Here is a 15,019-nt window from a genome sequence, read left to right on the forward strand (position 1 = left end):
TTGTGAGAGTTCCCTCTCTGGGTGGGTTTTCTGGTTTTTTTCCACCGTGGTCTTAGCTTGACCACAGGAGAAGCCCCAGGAAAGCACTGCCCTCTACTGGCCATCACAGTGATAGCGGCTACCCTCCGAAGAAAAAGCCACCTTTTAAAGCTGAAAGCAGGTCCGTGCTTAAAAGTCTCCAGCAGCAGACACCCAAAAGAATAGAAACCAAGGACTCAAACAGATACCTGTGCACCTGTGTTCACAGCAGTGTGATTCACGGCAGCCAAAAGGTGGACAACGCAAGTCTCCATCGATGGACGATGGATAAACGCAATGTGGTCCAGCCAGACGATGGAACATTATTCAGTCTTGAAAAGGAAGGAAATTCGGACACCTGCTACAACACGGATGAGCCTTGAGGACGTGATGCCCAGTGAAATGAGCCAGGCACAGAAGGACAAATATTGTATGATCCTGCTTCTAGGAGGTCCCTGGAACAGGCAAATTCATAGAGACAGGAAGTGGAATAGACGTCACCTGGGGCCAGGAGGAGAGAGAATAGAAACTTAGTGTTTAATGGGTGAAGAGTGTCTGTTTGGGGCATGGAAAGAGTTCTGGTGATGGTTGCCTAACATTTTAAATATACTTAATGCCACTGATCTGTACACATAAAAACGCTTAGAATGGTAAATCTTACCTTATGTATATTTTACCAACCAGGAGAGCAGGAAAGGGTAGTTCCAGCAGAGGGGCCCTTCCTGGAGGTTAGAGAGGTGGTGGAGGGGCAGGTAGGGGGCCAGGTCTACACAGCTGAGGGGTTGTTGCCAGGAGGCCAGTGGGGGCCTCAGCAGTGGGAGGACGAGGCAGTGGGATGGAGGCCAGGGTGCAGAGGGTAAGGAAGCCCTGACAGAGGTGTAGACAGCATTCTCGAGTGACTGGAACCGTCAAAGGGAAGAGCAGGACAGGGAGGCAGGAAGCGGGTGGTAGAGACTGAGAAAGTTTATATTCCGGGCACAGGGAGCTCAGAAGAAGAGAGAGAGAAGAGGAAGGTAGAGGAAAGAGAAGGAGACACTGAGAGAAAGACGAAGTAAGACAGAGGCAGAGAAAGCAGCCCCACTGGGACAGAGGACCCTAAACCCGCCTCCCCTCCCAGTGCTGCCCGGTGATGGCGTCTTTGTGGGGCTCCTGCATCCTCTGAGCCATCTCGTTCCCACCTCTGCCCCTTCATTCCCTGCTTACACCTCTCCAATGGGGCCCATCAACCACATTTATGCTCTGTGCCCCCGAGTCCTGTGGGTCTGACCCCACCCCCAGGCCTCCCCTGCTATGACTGTCCCCCTCCAGCCTCTCCAGCCTCGCTCCATCCACGCTGGCCTCCTCCTCTTCCTCCAACACCCCCAGCTCAGTCCTGCCTCCTCCTCTTTGCCCTTGGGCTGCCTGCCACCCAGAATGAGCTTCCCCCAGATCTTCATTTGCACGCCTGACTCCTTCTGGGCATTCAGGTACCAGCTCCAATGGCCTTTCCTGAGGTCTCAGCTGCAGTGGCCTTCCCCGACCCCTGACTCCCCGGCTAAGGCAGCCGCCACCCCCACCCGGTCTCTGTCACATCGTGATGTTTACTTCCTGTCACAGTTAACACCATCTGACATCACCTGTGGGTCTGTTTCCTGGTTCACAGGAGCTCACTGGAGCATGAGCTCCCCCAGAACAGGGTGTGGTGTCTGTCTTCACCAACGTCCCACGTCTACAGAAGTGCCCGGCATAGAGTAGGTGCTTAATAAATGTGTGTTGCATTGTACAAAGAATCATCTGGTTACAGAATGTGTTGTGCACGTGAATCTGTGTCTTTCTGTGTCTCCTTGTGTCCCGTGTGTGCTTGTGTTTGTGCGTTTCTGTGGACAGTCCTCTGTGCGTCCCTGAGGACAAGTGTGGAGTCAGCAAGGGTTTGTGTCGAGGGATCTCTGGGTCTGTGTGTTTGTGGTTTTCAGGGGGGCGACCAGTGTGTGTCTCCATGTGTGTATATGTGTGTACGTGTTTCAGTCATTATGTGGCCAAATGTGTGTCCAGGGGTATTCATTGTGTGTGTGTCTTCATGTCCATTCGGTGTGTCCATAGGATGGTGTGTGCTCATGGGTAACCGTGTGTCCATGAGCACACCTTTCTGTGATTGTGTGTCTCCTTGCATGCTCCTCTCTGGGTGTGTCCCTGTGGATTCATACCTGTTGTGCATGCTTGTGTCTCTAGTGTCCTGTGGGTGCCTCTGCGGGCTCCTGGGTCCAGGTGTGTGACCATACGTGGTGTCACAGATGCATGTGTGTGCACCTGCATGCAGTGGTGTGCTGGTAAATGGTTAACAACCGGCTCTCTCTGGTTTGCCAATTCCCATGGTGTAAATCCTTTCACCACGGCCAATTTCTAAGTACCAATGATGTCACCAAACCCAGAGTTGGAAGGAGATTTGCAGCTGCACCCCGTTATATAGTATTTCCACCAAAAGTATGGAAAAGAAAAAAAACGTAGCAAAATAATTCAGGAGTGAACTGCTTTTTATTTTATGATAGTGAAACATACATGACATAAAATTTACCACTTTAACTGTTGGTAAGCATATGGTTCAGTGGCATTAAGTACATGGTGACAGATTCGAGTGGACATTACCTGTGTTCTTAACATAATTTATTGAACAGTAAATTTATATAATTACTTTTTTTTTTTTTTTGCTAAGATTAGCCCTGAGTTCACATCTGTTGCCAATCTTCCTCTTTTTTTTGTTGAGGAAGATTGGCCCTGAGCTAACATCTGTGCCAATCTTCCCCCACTTTATATGTAGGATGCCATCACAGTGTGGCTGATAAATGGTGTAGGTCTGTGCCTGGGGTCCGAACCTGCGAACCCAGGCTGCCAAAGTGGAGCATGTGAATTTGACCGCTACGCCACGGGCCAGCTCCTATAATGGCATTTTTGATGATGGCTGCATTTTACATCCAGTTTGCAAAATCCGTGAACATTTAACAGGAGGAGCTGGCTCTACCTGTCTTTGTGTCTCTTCGCGGGCTCCTTCTGGCCTCGGAGTCCGGGTGTGTGCTCCAGTGTGCCTGCGTGTGACTTCACGTGGCTCCGTTCCTAATGCTGTGCATGCCTGTGTATCCACCTGCCTCTGAGCATAGAGGAGGCTGAGTGTGCCCCGTGTGCACCCAGGGGGCTCTGTGCATGCCACTGTGTCTGCACACCCCATGTCTCTCTGGACCCACAGCCTCTCTCCCGGGGCCCAGTCTCTCTGCGTGAACCCGGGTGCCTGACTACCCACTCCAGCCACGAGCCAGAGCCAGGTCTGAGTGGTTCTTCCTAATTCCACGCTCAGTGACATCAGGGTGGCAGTTGAGATCAGCCGTGATCGGAGTCTCCACACCACAGGAATTGGCAAATGCTACACAGCAGGACTTCTTTTTTTGGTCAGAGGGGTGGTTGTTAAACATTTACCAGCACGCCACGGGGACCCAGGTGACTCCATGTGCCCCGCGTGACCGTGTGTGCCTCCGTCTCCCCGTGCGTACCCACAAGCCAGTGTGTGTTCATGGGCATCCCTGTGAGTCTCTGTCTGTGAACCCGTGTGCCCGGGGGAGGCCACGGCGCCCCATTCTTTCTTGGCAGTTAGTTCCGGAGGAAGCTGTCGGGGTGGGGGTGAGGGTGCTGAGGCTGCCCTGCTCGCCACCCGCCTCGTTAGGACGCCTGCATGCACAGGGCTGAGCGGCGAGGGGGGCTCCCGCATCTAGACCCCAGTGCTGTGCTCTGCTCAGACCCTCCCGCAGCCCGCGGCCGGGGAGGGAGGTGCCGGGCAGGCGGGAGGGCGGTTGAGGAAGAGGAAGTCAGGGCAGAGTTGGGTCACCCTGTGGTTACCCCGGGATCTGGCCCGCTGATGCACCCCTTGGGCCGGCTGGAGCCCTAGCCATGGGTCTTGGGGGCTGCAGCAGCTGGTAGCCAGGCTGGGTACCTGCAGCAGTGAGGACAAGGCTCCATCTGGTGAGTGACGATTATTGCGTGGGGACGGGGGTGGAGGGGCGGTGAGGGACAGACGGACCAACACAGACCGAGCACAGGGGGCCCGTGGGGGCCTGAGGAGCCGCGGACAGACAGACCATCCACGGTGTCTCTCCATCTTATAGTCAGCCCACTTCCTGAGTGGGTGGGGGAGGCTGTTTGGCTCCCGTGTTTGCTCTGCAGAGATCTGTGGTCCTAAAAGGCCACCTCAGGGGGCTGGGTCCATGATGGGCAACCAAGTAAGTCAGGAGGATGAAGCCCCTTGTAGCCAAAGTCTGCATGGGGGACAAGGGACAGGGGGTGAACGCGGGGCTTAGGCTCCCTGTGGCAGGGTCACCAGGCACGTTTTGCTTCTTAAACTGGAGATTCTGGGGGGTGGGGGACCACAGACCTCCCTGAAGCAGAATTCAAAGGGTGGAGCTGAGGAGAGTGACTTTCAAAACAAGCTCCCGTTTAAGGCTGCTGTCGGAGAGCCAGCCCCGAGAATGGCCTTGCCCCGGTCTCCCGAGGTCATCCAAAGAGGAGGATCTTCCTCTGGGCAGCCCTCCACATTGGGGGCCCCCCCCCGGGGAGGTGCCCCCTGGCTCCCACCGTGGCCCACCTCGGGGAGCCGCAGCACACCCCCGGCTGCTTGGGGTGGGGTGAGACGGCAGGAGGAAGGCTGTGGTTTGTGCAAGGCACACCCAAGCCGGCTGCTTCCTCTCGGCCCCCGTGTCACACGACCTATGTGAGGGCTTCACGTGCCCTGGGTCGGGGAAGGTGGCCCAGGAGCAGCCGGGAGGAGGTGAATTTGGAGCGGACAGCTGGGGCCAGGAAGGATGGAGCTGGTGAGTTAGGCTGGGGGACACCTCGGGGAAGGCCTTGAATGCCATGCTCAGGGGGCTGATTCTTCACGGCGCTCCGCTGGCCCGGTCACCTGTGGTTCTGAGGAACAGGGCTTGACCAGCGAGCACAGCCAAGGGAGCACTGCCCCCACTCTCGGCCCCCCTCGAGAGCCCCTCTGAGAGAGCTTCCTGGCACAGGTAGGCTTTCTACTGCTCCTTCAAACACCAGTAGGATGTCAATTGCAAACCCATCAGTGTGTCTGGTCTGGACCATTCTTCATGTGCCCTCCTGGTCCTCCAGCTCCTGACACAGGGCTGGACACATGCCAGCTCTCAGTACTGCTGTTGAAGGCGCTAGGATGTCTGTGGCGGCCCGTTGCGCGTTCAGATCCCTGTCCCCCGTCTCTGTGTGGCCGTGGGCAACTGGCTTCACCACTCTGGCCTTCCTTTTGCTCCCCTATAAAAGGATTGTGGTAGGCCTTGTGTGCAAAATCTTAGCACGGTTTTTTTTGTTAGTGCTGTCAAGTAGATTCTGACTCCCAGCGACTCTGTGGACCGCGGAGCAGAACTCTGCCCGGCCTTTCTGCGCCACCCGCTCACCGTCGGACGCTCTATCAGACAACGCCCTGCTGTTATCCAATGGGCTTTCATGGCCGACTTTTTTGAAAGTGGGCAGCCAGGCCCTTTTTCCTTGTCTGTCTTAGTCTGGAAGCTCTGCTGAAGCCTGTCCCCACTGGGTGACCCTGCTGGTATTTGAAATCCCAGTGGCACCGCTTTCAGCATCACAATAACACACAGCCCCCGCAGGATGACAACCACAGCCAGGTGATGTGGTTCCCTGATGAGGAAATGAGCCTAGACTGTGGCAGTGAAAGTGCCAGATCTTAAGCACTAGACCACCAGGGCTGGCCGGCATGTGGTTGGAGCTCAGGAAACATTGTCAGCCTTGCCCATTCCCTCATACGCTGTCCCTGCCCTGAGGCTTTGCTTCCCTGAGTGGTCTCATCCATGCGCCGTGTGTGCATCCTTAGAAACTTCCTGTGCCGCGCTCAAAAAGAGGGCTGAATGGTGGACTAACCTCTACCGAGTACGCAAGGTGGGCTCCTGAAAGGAGGCTAAACAGAGATGGCAACCACCTCCTTGGACTCTGCTTGAGGCTGAGTATCAGCCACCAAAGGGGCAGAGCACAGCAATGGGGTTCTTTTGAGAAGGTCCCTTGGGAGCCCCCCATGGAGGAGGAACAGGAGTGAAGGGGAGAGACAAGGAGCAGGGAGATGCTCTCAGGAGGCGACGGAGGCTGGACCAGATCAGGGCAAGGAGGACGCAGAGGGAGGAAGAGGACTGGGGACAGGACTTGGGGACCATTTGGTGGCTCTAGAGGGGGTTCAGGTCCAAAAGGAGTCCAGGACAAGGTGCTGCTTTCAGCTTGAATGATGGGATGGCGGTGGGGGGTGTTGGTTGAGTTGAGAGAAGCTGTGTTTGAGATGTTTGTTACTTAACCTCCTTGTGTCTCAGTTTCCTCATCTGTAGAATGGGAGCAGTGGAAGCACCTCCGCCATCACCCCACAATAGGGTGGTTGTGAGGACTAGATGAGCCTATTGGCGTAAAACACTTAGACCAGTACCCGGCACAACATAAGCTCAGCTCTTGTTAAATGTTAGGTTGCGTTGCTGTTGCATCACCCCTGGTGAAGGGTGGCATGACCCACACACCCAACCCCCTCCTTGACATCCCCTCCCGTTGACCAGGGTCTTACCTGTACCCGCACCTGCCCACCTGGACTTCAGGGCCACACGCTCCCCCAGAATCTTGCCTTTCCTCATCAAGAAGAGGAGTCAAGGTGGAATCTCCTCCCCCTGGGCCTGGGCAGTCTTTCCTGATTCCCCCAACTAATAAGATCCAGCAGAAGTGATGCTGGGTCATAATAAGGTAGCTTCTGCCTGGCTGGCTCTCTTTCTGTCTCTCTCGGGATGTGGTTCTTTGGAATCCTGAGTCTCCAAGTGGGAAGTCCGGCTTCCCTGAGGATACCGTGCAGGAGAGACCATGAGAAAAGACCACATAGAGATCAAAAGAGATGCCCAAGGAGCCCCAGCTGTGTAAGTCTTCCCAACCATGTGAGCAAAGATGCCATCCAGATGGTCCCGCCCCAGCCCATGTCTGACTTAGAATCTCACAAGAGACCCCAAGCCAAAACCACCCAGTCAAGCCACTCCTGAATTCCTGTCCCGTAGAAATCTTGAGAAATAATAAATGATTGTTGTTGTTTTAATCCACTAGGTTTGGGAGTGACTTGTTATGCAGCAATAGATAACCAGAGCACCCTGAATTGCCCTGTACTGAACCCCAAAATTTTGTAGCTTAAAATGATAGTCACTTATTTAGCTCACAATTTGTTGGGTCAACTGAGTGGCTTTTCTGGCCTGGACCAATTCAGCCATTCTCTGCTGGGTTCACTAATGGATTCATGGGACCCTGTCATGAAGTCTTTTCTAGAATCTCCTCTTTCGAGGGGCCAGGACACCACTATGTGAAAAGACAGTACCCTTAAGAAGATGACAGTCACCATCAACAAGATGGTGAAAGACCTCATTAACACGGCAGACTCTCATTCTCATTAAGACAGTGATGCCCTGACCAACACGGCAGATGACCTTACCAAGATGGTGGATGCCCTCACCAACATGGTGGCTATCTCCACCAAGATGGTGGATGCCTTTATCAAGATGGAATACATTCTATACCCTGCATCCCCATCCAGTCTCTTCACCTGTTCTTTTCTACAATCTAGTAACACCCAGGACAAGAAGATCACCTTTTGGAAGGACAAGGGGCTATTTACTACTTATGATAACTAGCATCAGGCTCAGGGGAGACAATCCAAGTGGTAAATGTCATCCGGGTCTCCTTCTGGTACATACATACGATAAAACCAGGGCATTTAAACTTGAGACACTAAAGTCACTTGGCCCTCTGCCTCCAATTACTCCCACCCATGCAATGCCACCCAGCCTCCTCCCCACAACTTCACAATCAGCCCAACAGCTCAAGGTAGGAACCACATGTTCCCAATCCAGTACTCTAGCAACACTGTGGTCAATTCTGGCCCTAATGAAATAAGAAAAATTGGGCAGTGGAACCATGGTAGAAGTCATCTCCCAAATCTATATCAAAACTCTCCATTAGGTGGGTACATTTGATCCTGTGCATGGAGGGTATACCTGGAAATATCCCTTCCCCCTGACCTTTTACACGAGACCAACCCATCCCCATGTCTCATTATGCTGGACTTTTAAATCCAGCATCTGTATCTTCTGTGGATCTGTTGCTGTTGTCTGTTTTTCTTCCTGGTTTTAGGTTGTGAGGTTCTATCTCCTGGTGTGTGTGGTAATTTTCGATTGAATGCTAGCTATCATTTATGAAAATCCTTAGATACCATTGGTGGCTCTTCATGGTGTTATTTTCCTCCAGAGAGGATTTACTTTTTCTCCTGCCGGGCGGGGAGAGTAAGGCCAGATCACTTTAGTCAATTAACTGACTTGAAGCTGGATTTTGGTCTTGGTGAGGGTTGGTCTATTTCTGGTCCCCCCTTGCTCATAGCATGCAGTCTTCTGGGGGTCCCAACTCTCTCCTCTTTATGGGCTCTGAATTCCAATGTCTGTTTCTCCAGCCCTAGAAGGTTGCCAGAAGCTACACTCAGCTTCTTAGCCTCTTTCTGGTCTGCTCCACAGTCATGTAAGCACTGCATCCATATCAACAACTCATTCCTGAGAAAAAAAGCAGTGCCTTATGTCTACTTCATCTCTAGGGTTTCTCTTCCTTCCAGAATCTTGACCTCCTCCAAGTCTGGCTGCCAAAGCCTTCAAATTGAGTGTGGTTTTTTTCCCTTCCAATTTTGTCCAGCTTTTCTAGCTGTTCTTGGTAGGAGGGTAAATCTACAATAAGCTAGCCTGCCATTGATAGAAGTAGATATCCCTTTTACAGGAAGATTTTTAGCAAGCCCCCTTTGCTAACTCTGCTCTAGATTCTGTGTTTCTCTGATTCTGGACTCCTGGATCCTTGCCTCTGGTACCATCGGGTTGATGGAGGTCCCTCCTGGCTTCTCATTGCCCTATATTTCCCTGAACTTTTCCTACCTCCTCCCCATCTAGAGGTCTGGGAGACCTAAGAGAGGTCCAGGGAAAGACGTGTGAGGGGAGATGAGGAATTAAAACCCAGAGCACAGCAGAGGAGCTGTCCTCTGGATTTCTGTGTATACGTCTGGCTGTTTGTGCATATCTGTGTGTGTCTGTGTGAACGTATGTCTGATTATGTGTGTGTGTGTCTGCCATTGTCTACGTGTGCTGGAGAGTGTGTTGGGTGTTGGTGTATAGAGTGTTTTTATGTCTTTCTGTGAGTGAAAGACTCAGCGGTCACCTACTCACAATGTGATGGCTGAAGTCATGAGGGAGGTACAGAGGGGGTCACCAGAGCCAGCGGGGAGAGCACGAAGTGGCCAATCAGAGAGCCTTGGGAACACAGAGTTTCAAGGTCAAGAAGAGAAAGGAAGACGAGCCAAGTCAGGATGGGAGACCGAGAAGGGGCACACAGAGGAAGGTGGGGTATGTAGCATTGTGGGAACGTTGGATTTCAGGAAGGGAGTGGTCAGAGGTGTCCAGTAAAGGTGAGACTTATAAGTGCCCGTTGAATTTAGCCTGAGAGACAGCTAGAAGACTGGAGGAGATGGAAATAAGACTGCAGTGGGCCTTGGAGCCGAGTAGGTGTGTGCAGGTAAAGACAGGAGTGTGGATAACTCTCTGAGAAGAGGGGAGGAGAATGAGAGCTCCCTGAAGAGAGAAGTGACAGCTGGGAATTTTGCAGACACGAGTGACAATGCAAGTCAGGAGGGTCCACCTCCAGGGGGCAGCGCTTGCAAGGGCGTGCTCTGGCTGGCGTGCTGGCTGGAGCACCCGCAGACACACACCCCACGGATATGTTCAGAGATAAAGACGCAAACGCCTAGACACACAAAAACCCAGGCAGACGCCAAAACGCCTTCACAGATATCAGAAGATCTCCCCCAGCCCCAGATAAGTCGTGCAGATCCAACCTCACAGATACTGACGGGTATCCAGACACCCACACGCGTAGGATTGCAGAGATTTGACAAATTGACTGCATAATATCGTTCAGCCATAAAAAAGAAGAGAATCCTGGCATCTGCGACAGCATGCACGCACTTCGAGGGCATCGTGCTAAGGGAACTAAGTCTGTCACAGAAAGATAAATACCGTATGATCTCACTTATACGTGAAATCTAAAAAAAAACCTCAGAAAATGAGATCAGATTCGTGGCGACCAGGGGTGGGACAAACTGCCAGTTATATGATAAATAAGTCCCGGGGTGGCAATGCACAGCATGTGACTATAGGTAACCCTGCTGTGTGGTCTATTTGAAAGTTGCTTTCACTATGACAAAAAGAAAATTTCTTTCTCTTTTTGTATCTATATGAGATGATGGATGTCACAATAACTAAACTTACTGTGGCAATTGTTTCACAATACAGGGAAGTCAAGTCATTACACTGCACACTTCAAACTTATACAGGGCTGTAGGTCAATTATATTGCCATCAAATTAGGGGGGGAAATCCCTTAAATGGTCATAGACACCCCACATAGACAAGTCGACACTCAAGACTCACAGATCCAAAAACACACACTCTAGATGTTGATGCAAAAATGCACCATCAAAAACATAGGCACAGGGGCCGGCCTGGTGGCGCAGTGGTTAAGTTTGCACGTTCCGCTTCTCGGCAGCCCAGGGTTCGCCGGTTCGGATCCCGGGTGTGGACATGGCACCGCTTGGCACGCCATGCTGTGGTAGGCGTCCCACATATAAAGTAGAGGAAGATGGGCACGGATGTGTTGGCTCAGGGCCAGTCTTCCTCAGCAAAAAGAGGAGGATTGGCAGTAGTTAGCTCAGGGCTAATCTTCCTCAAAAAAAAAAAAAAGACCCAATGGGGCACACACACAGAGATACTGATGGGCATCCAGACACACAGAGAAGATTGCAGAGATTTAAAAATCAACTGGATAACGTTACACTCAGACATTCATGCACACCTAGGCGCACCTCAGGACCCGGGCTGTGTTGCCTGAGGACCCCCAATGTCACCATCCTTCGCACAGCATCCTTCGGCTCCTCCTAGGAATGTCTTGTCAAGCCAGGATAGAGGCTTGTAAGACTAGGGGGTGGGGATGGAGATAAGGGCTTGGCCTCCCCCCAGGCTGAAGTCCCAGGCACCACCACCCCCCTCCCCAGCCAGAACCAGCAGCCCCCCTGCCCAGCCCCAGGCTCGCATCAGCTGATGCGTCTGGCAGCGCCTGGCGGCAGTCTCCGCCTCTCTTGCTGGCAGCCCCATCCTGGCAGGGAGTCCCTGCCCAGCTCCTGCTTCATCCCTTACTCCTAACGCACATTCTCCGAGGCAGCGGTGCGTGGCCCCCATGGCTAACTCGGGGCTCAACCACTCCTGGCCAGCCCTCTCCAAGCTGTGGCTGAAGCGGTGGGCCTTCAAGAGAGGTAAGGCGGCAGGGCGCCCTAGTCAGCCTGCCCCCCATCCCGCCTCGAGCCTTTCCTCGGCCCCAGGGCATGGACTGTGCCCAAGCCAGCCCCAGATTCCATGACCCCTGGCTGCCCCGGGGTCCCTCAGAACATCACACACTCGTGGGGTCCCTCTTTTCTCAGAGGAAAAGTCTCCCCAGGAACTCGTCTCACGAGGCAAATTTGCAGAAGGAGAGTCTTCCCCAGAACAGCTCAGAATTCCCTAGGGCAGCCCAGCGGCTTCCTGGGGGTTCCGGCTGCTGTGCGCCGCTGGGTGGCTGCAGAGCAGAGGCTCAGGGAGGCAGCAAAGGCAGGACTTAGAGACCGCAGGGGTTCTGAGAGACAACCCCCTCAAACACACACACACACATTGGCTGGGGGACCCCTCTCGGGCCCAGGGCCTCAGTTTACCTCTGTGGGGACTGGAAAGTCCCTTGTCTTGTACCCTCCAAGGCCTGGGTGAATTGCTGTTGCAAAAAGACACTTCCCCTTAAATCTCAGGAGGCATCTAGTCCTTGAAGATAACCAGACAGGGGGTAGGGGACAGAGTGACAAGAGTCCCCTGTGCCCTCCACACCTATGTGAACCCCTCCCTGTCAGGCCAGCCCCTCTGCTCAGCCTCAAGTCCTGGCCAGCATTGGCAGCATGAGCCGAGTGCCTGTTAAGGGTGGCAGTGAGTGTCTGTGCAGGAGGGGGGCTGGTGAGAAGATTCATTAACTTGTTCATTCCACAGGCTGTCCTTGAGAGCCTACTGTGTGCGGGGTGCTGCGCTGGAGGAGAGGGGAAGATCGGGGACGTGGTGGCTGGGGTTGGGGAGAAAGAGGGTGGCCTGGGGACAGGGATGCAATAGAAGAGCAGTCTTAATGATGAACGTTGCTGCTAGTTGTTGAGCCCTCATGAAGTTGGGCTCAGAGAGGTTGAGTGACTTGCTCAAGGTCACACAGCAAGTACACCCTGGAGGAGTCAGATTTAAAACCAGTTCTGTTCTAAGGCCACCTGTGCGATGTGCTCTGCCCAGTGGACAAAGCCACCAGTGTGGGCAGCCAGCGGGCCCAGGGAGGGTTCTTAAATCCACCAGTGGATGGCAATGCTAGAGAATTAGTGCATTAGCCGCAGATCACCAAGCTGCCTGCCTGTGAACCAGGTCCTAAGGAAGGGGTCTACCTGCTCCTGGCCGCCTGGCCCACCCTGTCATCGTGCCTGGGCAGGGGCAGTGAGCTGTGGGACCAGGAGTGACTCTTACACACTTTTGTGGCTGGTGCTGTGGGGGCTGTGGGTGGAAGAGGCTTCTTTAGACCTGAATCTAGGCTGATGGATGGCTCCTTCCAGACAAGTGAGAAAAACAGGGGTGGGGGGTCGAGAGTGACTCCCTGACAGGGTCCTTCCAGTCTTCAGCCCTGGGGGGCATAAGGCAAAGGGCCTTTTTGTGCCCCTCTTAAGCTTTGTAACTGGCTGTCTGGGTGCCTGATGGGGCTTCCTGGGAAAATGGTGGGGTTGGATTGGGGGAGGCAGACACAACCGGAAGAGGGAGGTTAGGATGTCCAGGGAGGTTCCCTGGGGCAGGGCCCCCCACTGCCCCTTCCCCTCAGTTGCTCCAGTGACCCATTCTGGCCATTCTTTTTCATTCATTCCCCAAAATACGATAAGTGTGTATATAATGTGTGCATGCTGTGTCTCACCTTGGTTTCTTTCTTGCCTGGTTTCTCTGCCACAATTCTGCCCCCCTTCCATCTCCATCTCTCTCCATCTCCTCCCCTCAGAATGCCAACCTCTGAATGTAATGATCACTGCCTTTGAGTACTACCGCATCGCCTATCCACCCAACCATCCATCCATCCATCCATCCATCTAACCACTCATCCATCCAACCATCCATCCATCCATCTAACCACTCATCCATCCAAACATTCATCCATCCATCCATCCATCCATCCATCCATCCATCCATCTAACCACCCATCCATCCATCCATCCATCTAACCACTCATCCATCCAACCATCCATCCATCCATCTAACCACTCATCCATCCATCCATCCATCCATCCATCCATCCATCCACCCATCCATCCATCTAACCATCCATCCATCCATCTAACCACTCATCCATCCAACCATCCATCCATCCATCTAACCACTCATCCATCCATCCATCCATCCATCCATCCATCCATCCACCCATCCATCCATCTAACCATCCATCCATCCATCTAACCACTCATCCATCCAACCATCCATCCATCCATCTAACCACTCATCCATCCATCCATCCATCCATCCATCCATCCATCCATCCACCCATCCATCCATCTAACCATCCATCCATCCATCTAACCACCCATCCATCCAACTGTCCATCCATCCATCTAACAATCCATTCATCCAGCCAACCTTCTACCCATCCATCCATCTATCGAGTCATCAGCTCACCACAGGACAGTCTGGTGGTGATGAGCCCTTGCTTTGGAGTCAAAAATACCTGGGTTCACATCCCACTTCTGCCTCTCACCAGCCTGGTGTGACCTTGAGCAAGTCAATACATCTCTCCAAGCCTCAGTTTCCACTTCTGTAAAGTGGGAGGCCTCAGTACTCCATAAAGTCCCTGCCCAGTGAAGGAGGCAGACCCTGCAGGCTCTCCTGGTGCCCCTGGGGGACTTGGCGGAGGGATGGGCCTGCCCCTCTGGGAGGATCCCCCTCCCCTCTCAAGCTCCCTTCAGCCTCCAGGACCCACCCCACATCTGGCTTTTCTCCTCCTTCGCAGCCTGCTTGTTTTGTTCCGACGTTTCCCTGAGTCATAGATGCTGCCTCAGCTTCAGGGTGAGGAAGGTGAGAAATGAAAGACGATGAGGGCAGCAGAACAGAGTCCCTTGACCAGCCTGGACAGGTAGCTGAGAAAGCAGTGATGGAGGAAACCATGACATTGTCAGGCCATGTGGAAGGCCAAAGGCATCAAAGGCTCATTTACCTTGAAGGGAATGGAGCTGGAACCCCCATGTGCACCTACCCCATCAAAGCTTTGCAAGGGGCCCCAGCAATTTTTTTGGTGACAACTTTATTGAGATATAATTTGCACACCATACGAGTCACCCATTTAATATGTACAACTCAATGATTTTTAGTATATTCACAGCATTGTGCAACCATCACCACGATCAATTTTAGAACATTTTCATCACTCCCAATAGAAACTCATATCCTTTAGTTATCACCCCATAATGCCCCACTTCCACACACCCTTCCCCCAGCCTTAGGCAACCACTAATCTCTGTTCTGTCTCTATAGATTCACTATTCCGGACGTTTTATATAAATGGAATCACATAGCTTATGGTCTTTGTTGACTCGCTTCTTTGCTTATGTTTTCAAGTTTCGTCCACATTGTAGCATATGTCAGAACTTCACTTCTTTTTCATGGCTGAATACTATTCCATTGTATGGTTGCACCGCATTTTGGGTAACTATTCACCAGTGGAGGGACATTTGGGTTGTTCCCACTTTTTAGCTATTCTGAATAATGCTACCATGAGCAATCAGGGACAAGTCTTTAGATGGACGTATGTTTTCATTTCTCATGGGTATAGACCCAGGAGTGGAATGG

At 52.7% G+C, this 15,019-nt stretch overlaps 1 protein-coding gene across 5 annotated transcripts in view; it reads left to right on the top strand.

The window, feature by feature from the left end:
* The first annotated feature begins 1,690 nt into the window (after positions 1-1,690).
* The window catches only part of ARHGEF18 (Rho/Rac guanine nucleotide exchange factor 18), an 89,772-nt gene continuing 76,443 nt past the window's right edge, over positions 1,691-15,019 (top strand). For 2 of the 5 annotated variants that reach the window (XM_023644614.2, XM_070272593.1), the window contains exon 1: positions 3,636-4,002. The gene's annotated coding sequence lies outside the window, so the exon portion shown is untranslated. Of the gene's footprint in view, positions 1,749-3,635; positions 4,003-4,748; positions 4,848-15,019 lie in introns of those variants that run through there. The other 3 variants (XM_070272594.1, XM_070272595.1, XM_023644616.2) reach the window with 3 other exon arrangements.

Source organism: Equus caballus, chromosome 7, assembly GCF_041296265.1.
Source record: "Equus caballus isolate H_3958 breed thoroughbred chromosome 7, TB-T2T, whole genome shotgun sequence".
NCBI lineage: Eukaryota > Metazoa > Chordata > Mammalia > Perissodactyla > Equidae > Equus > Equus caballus.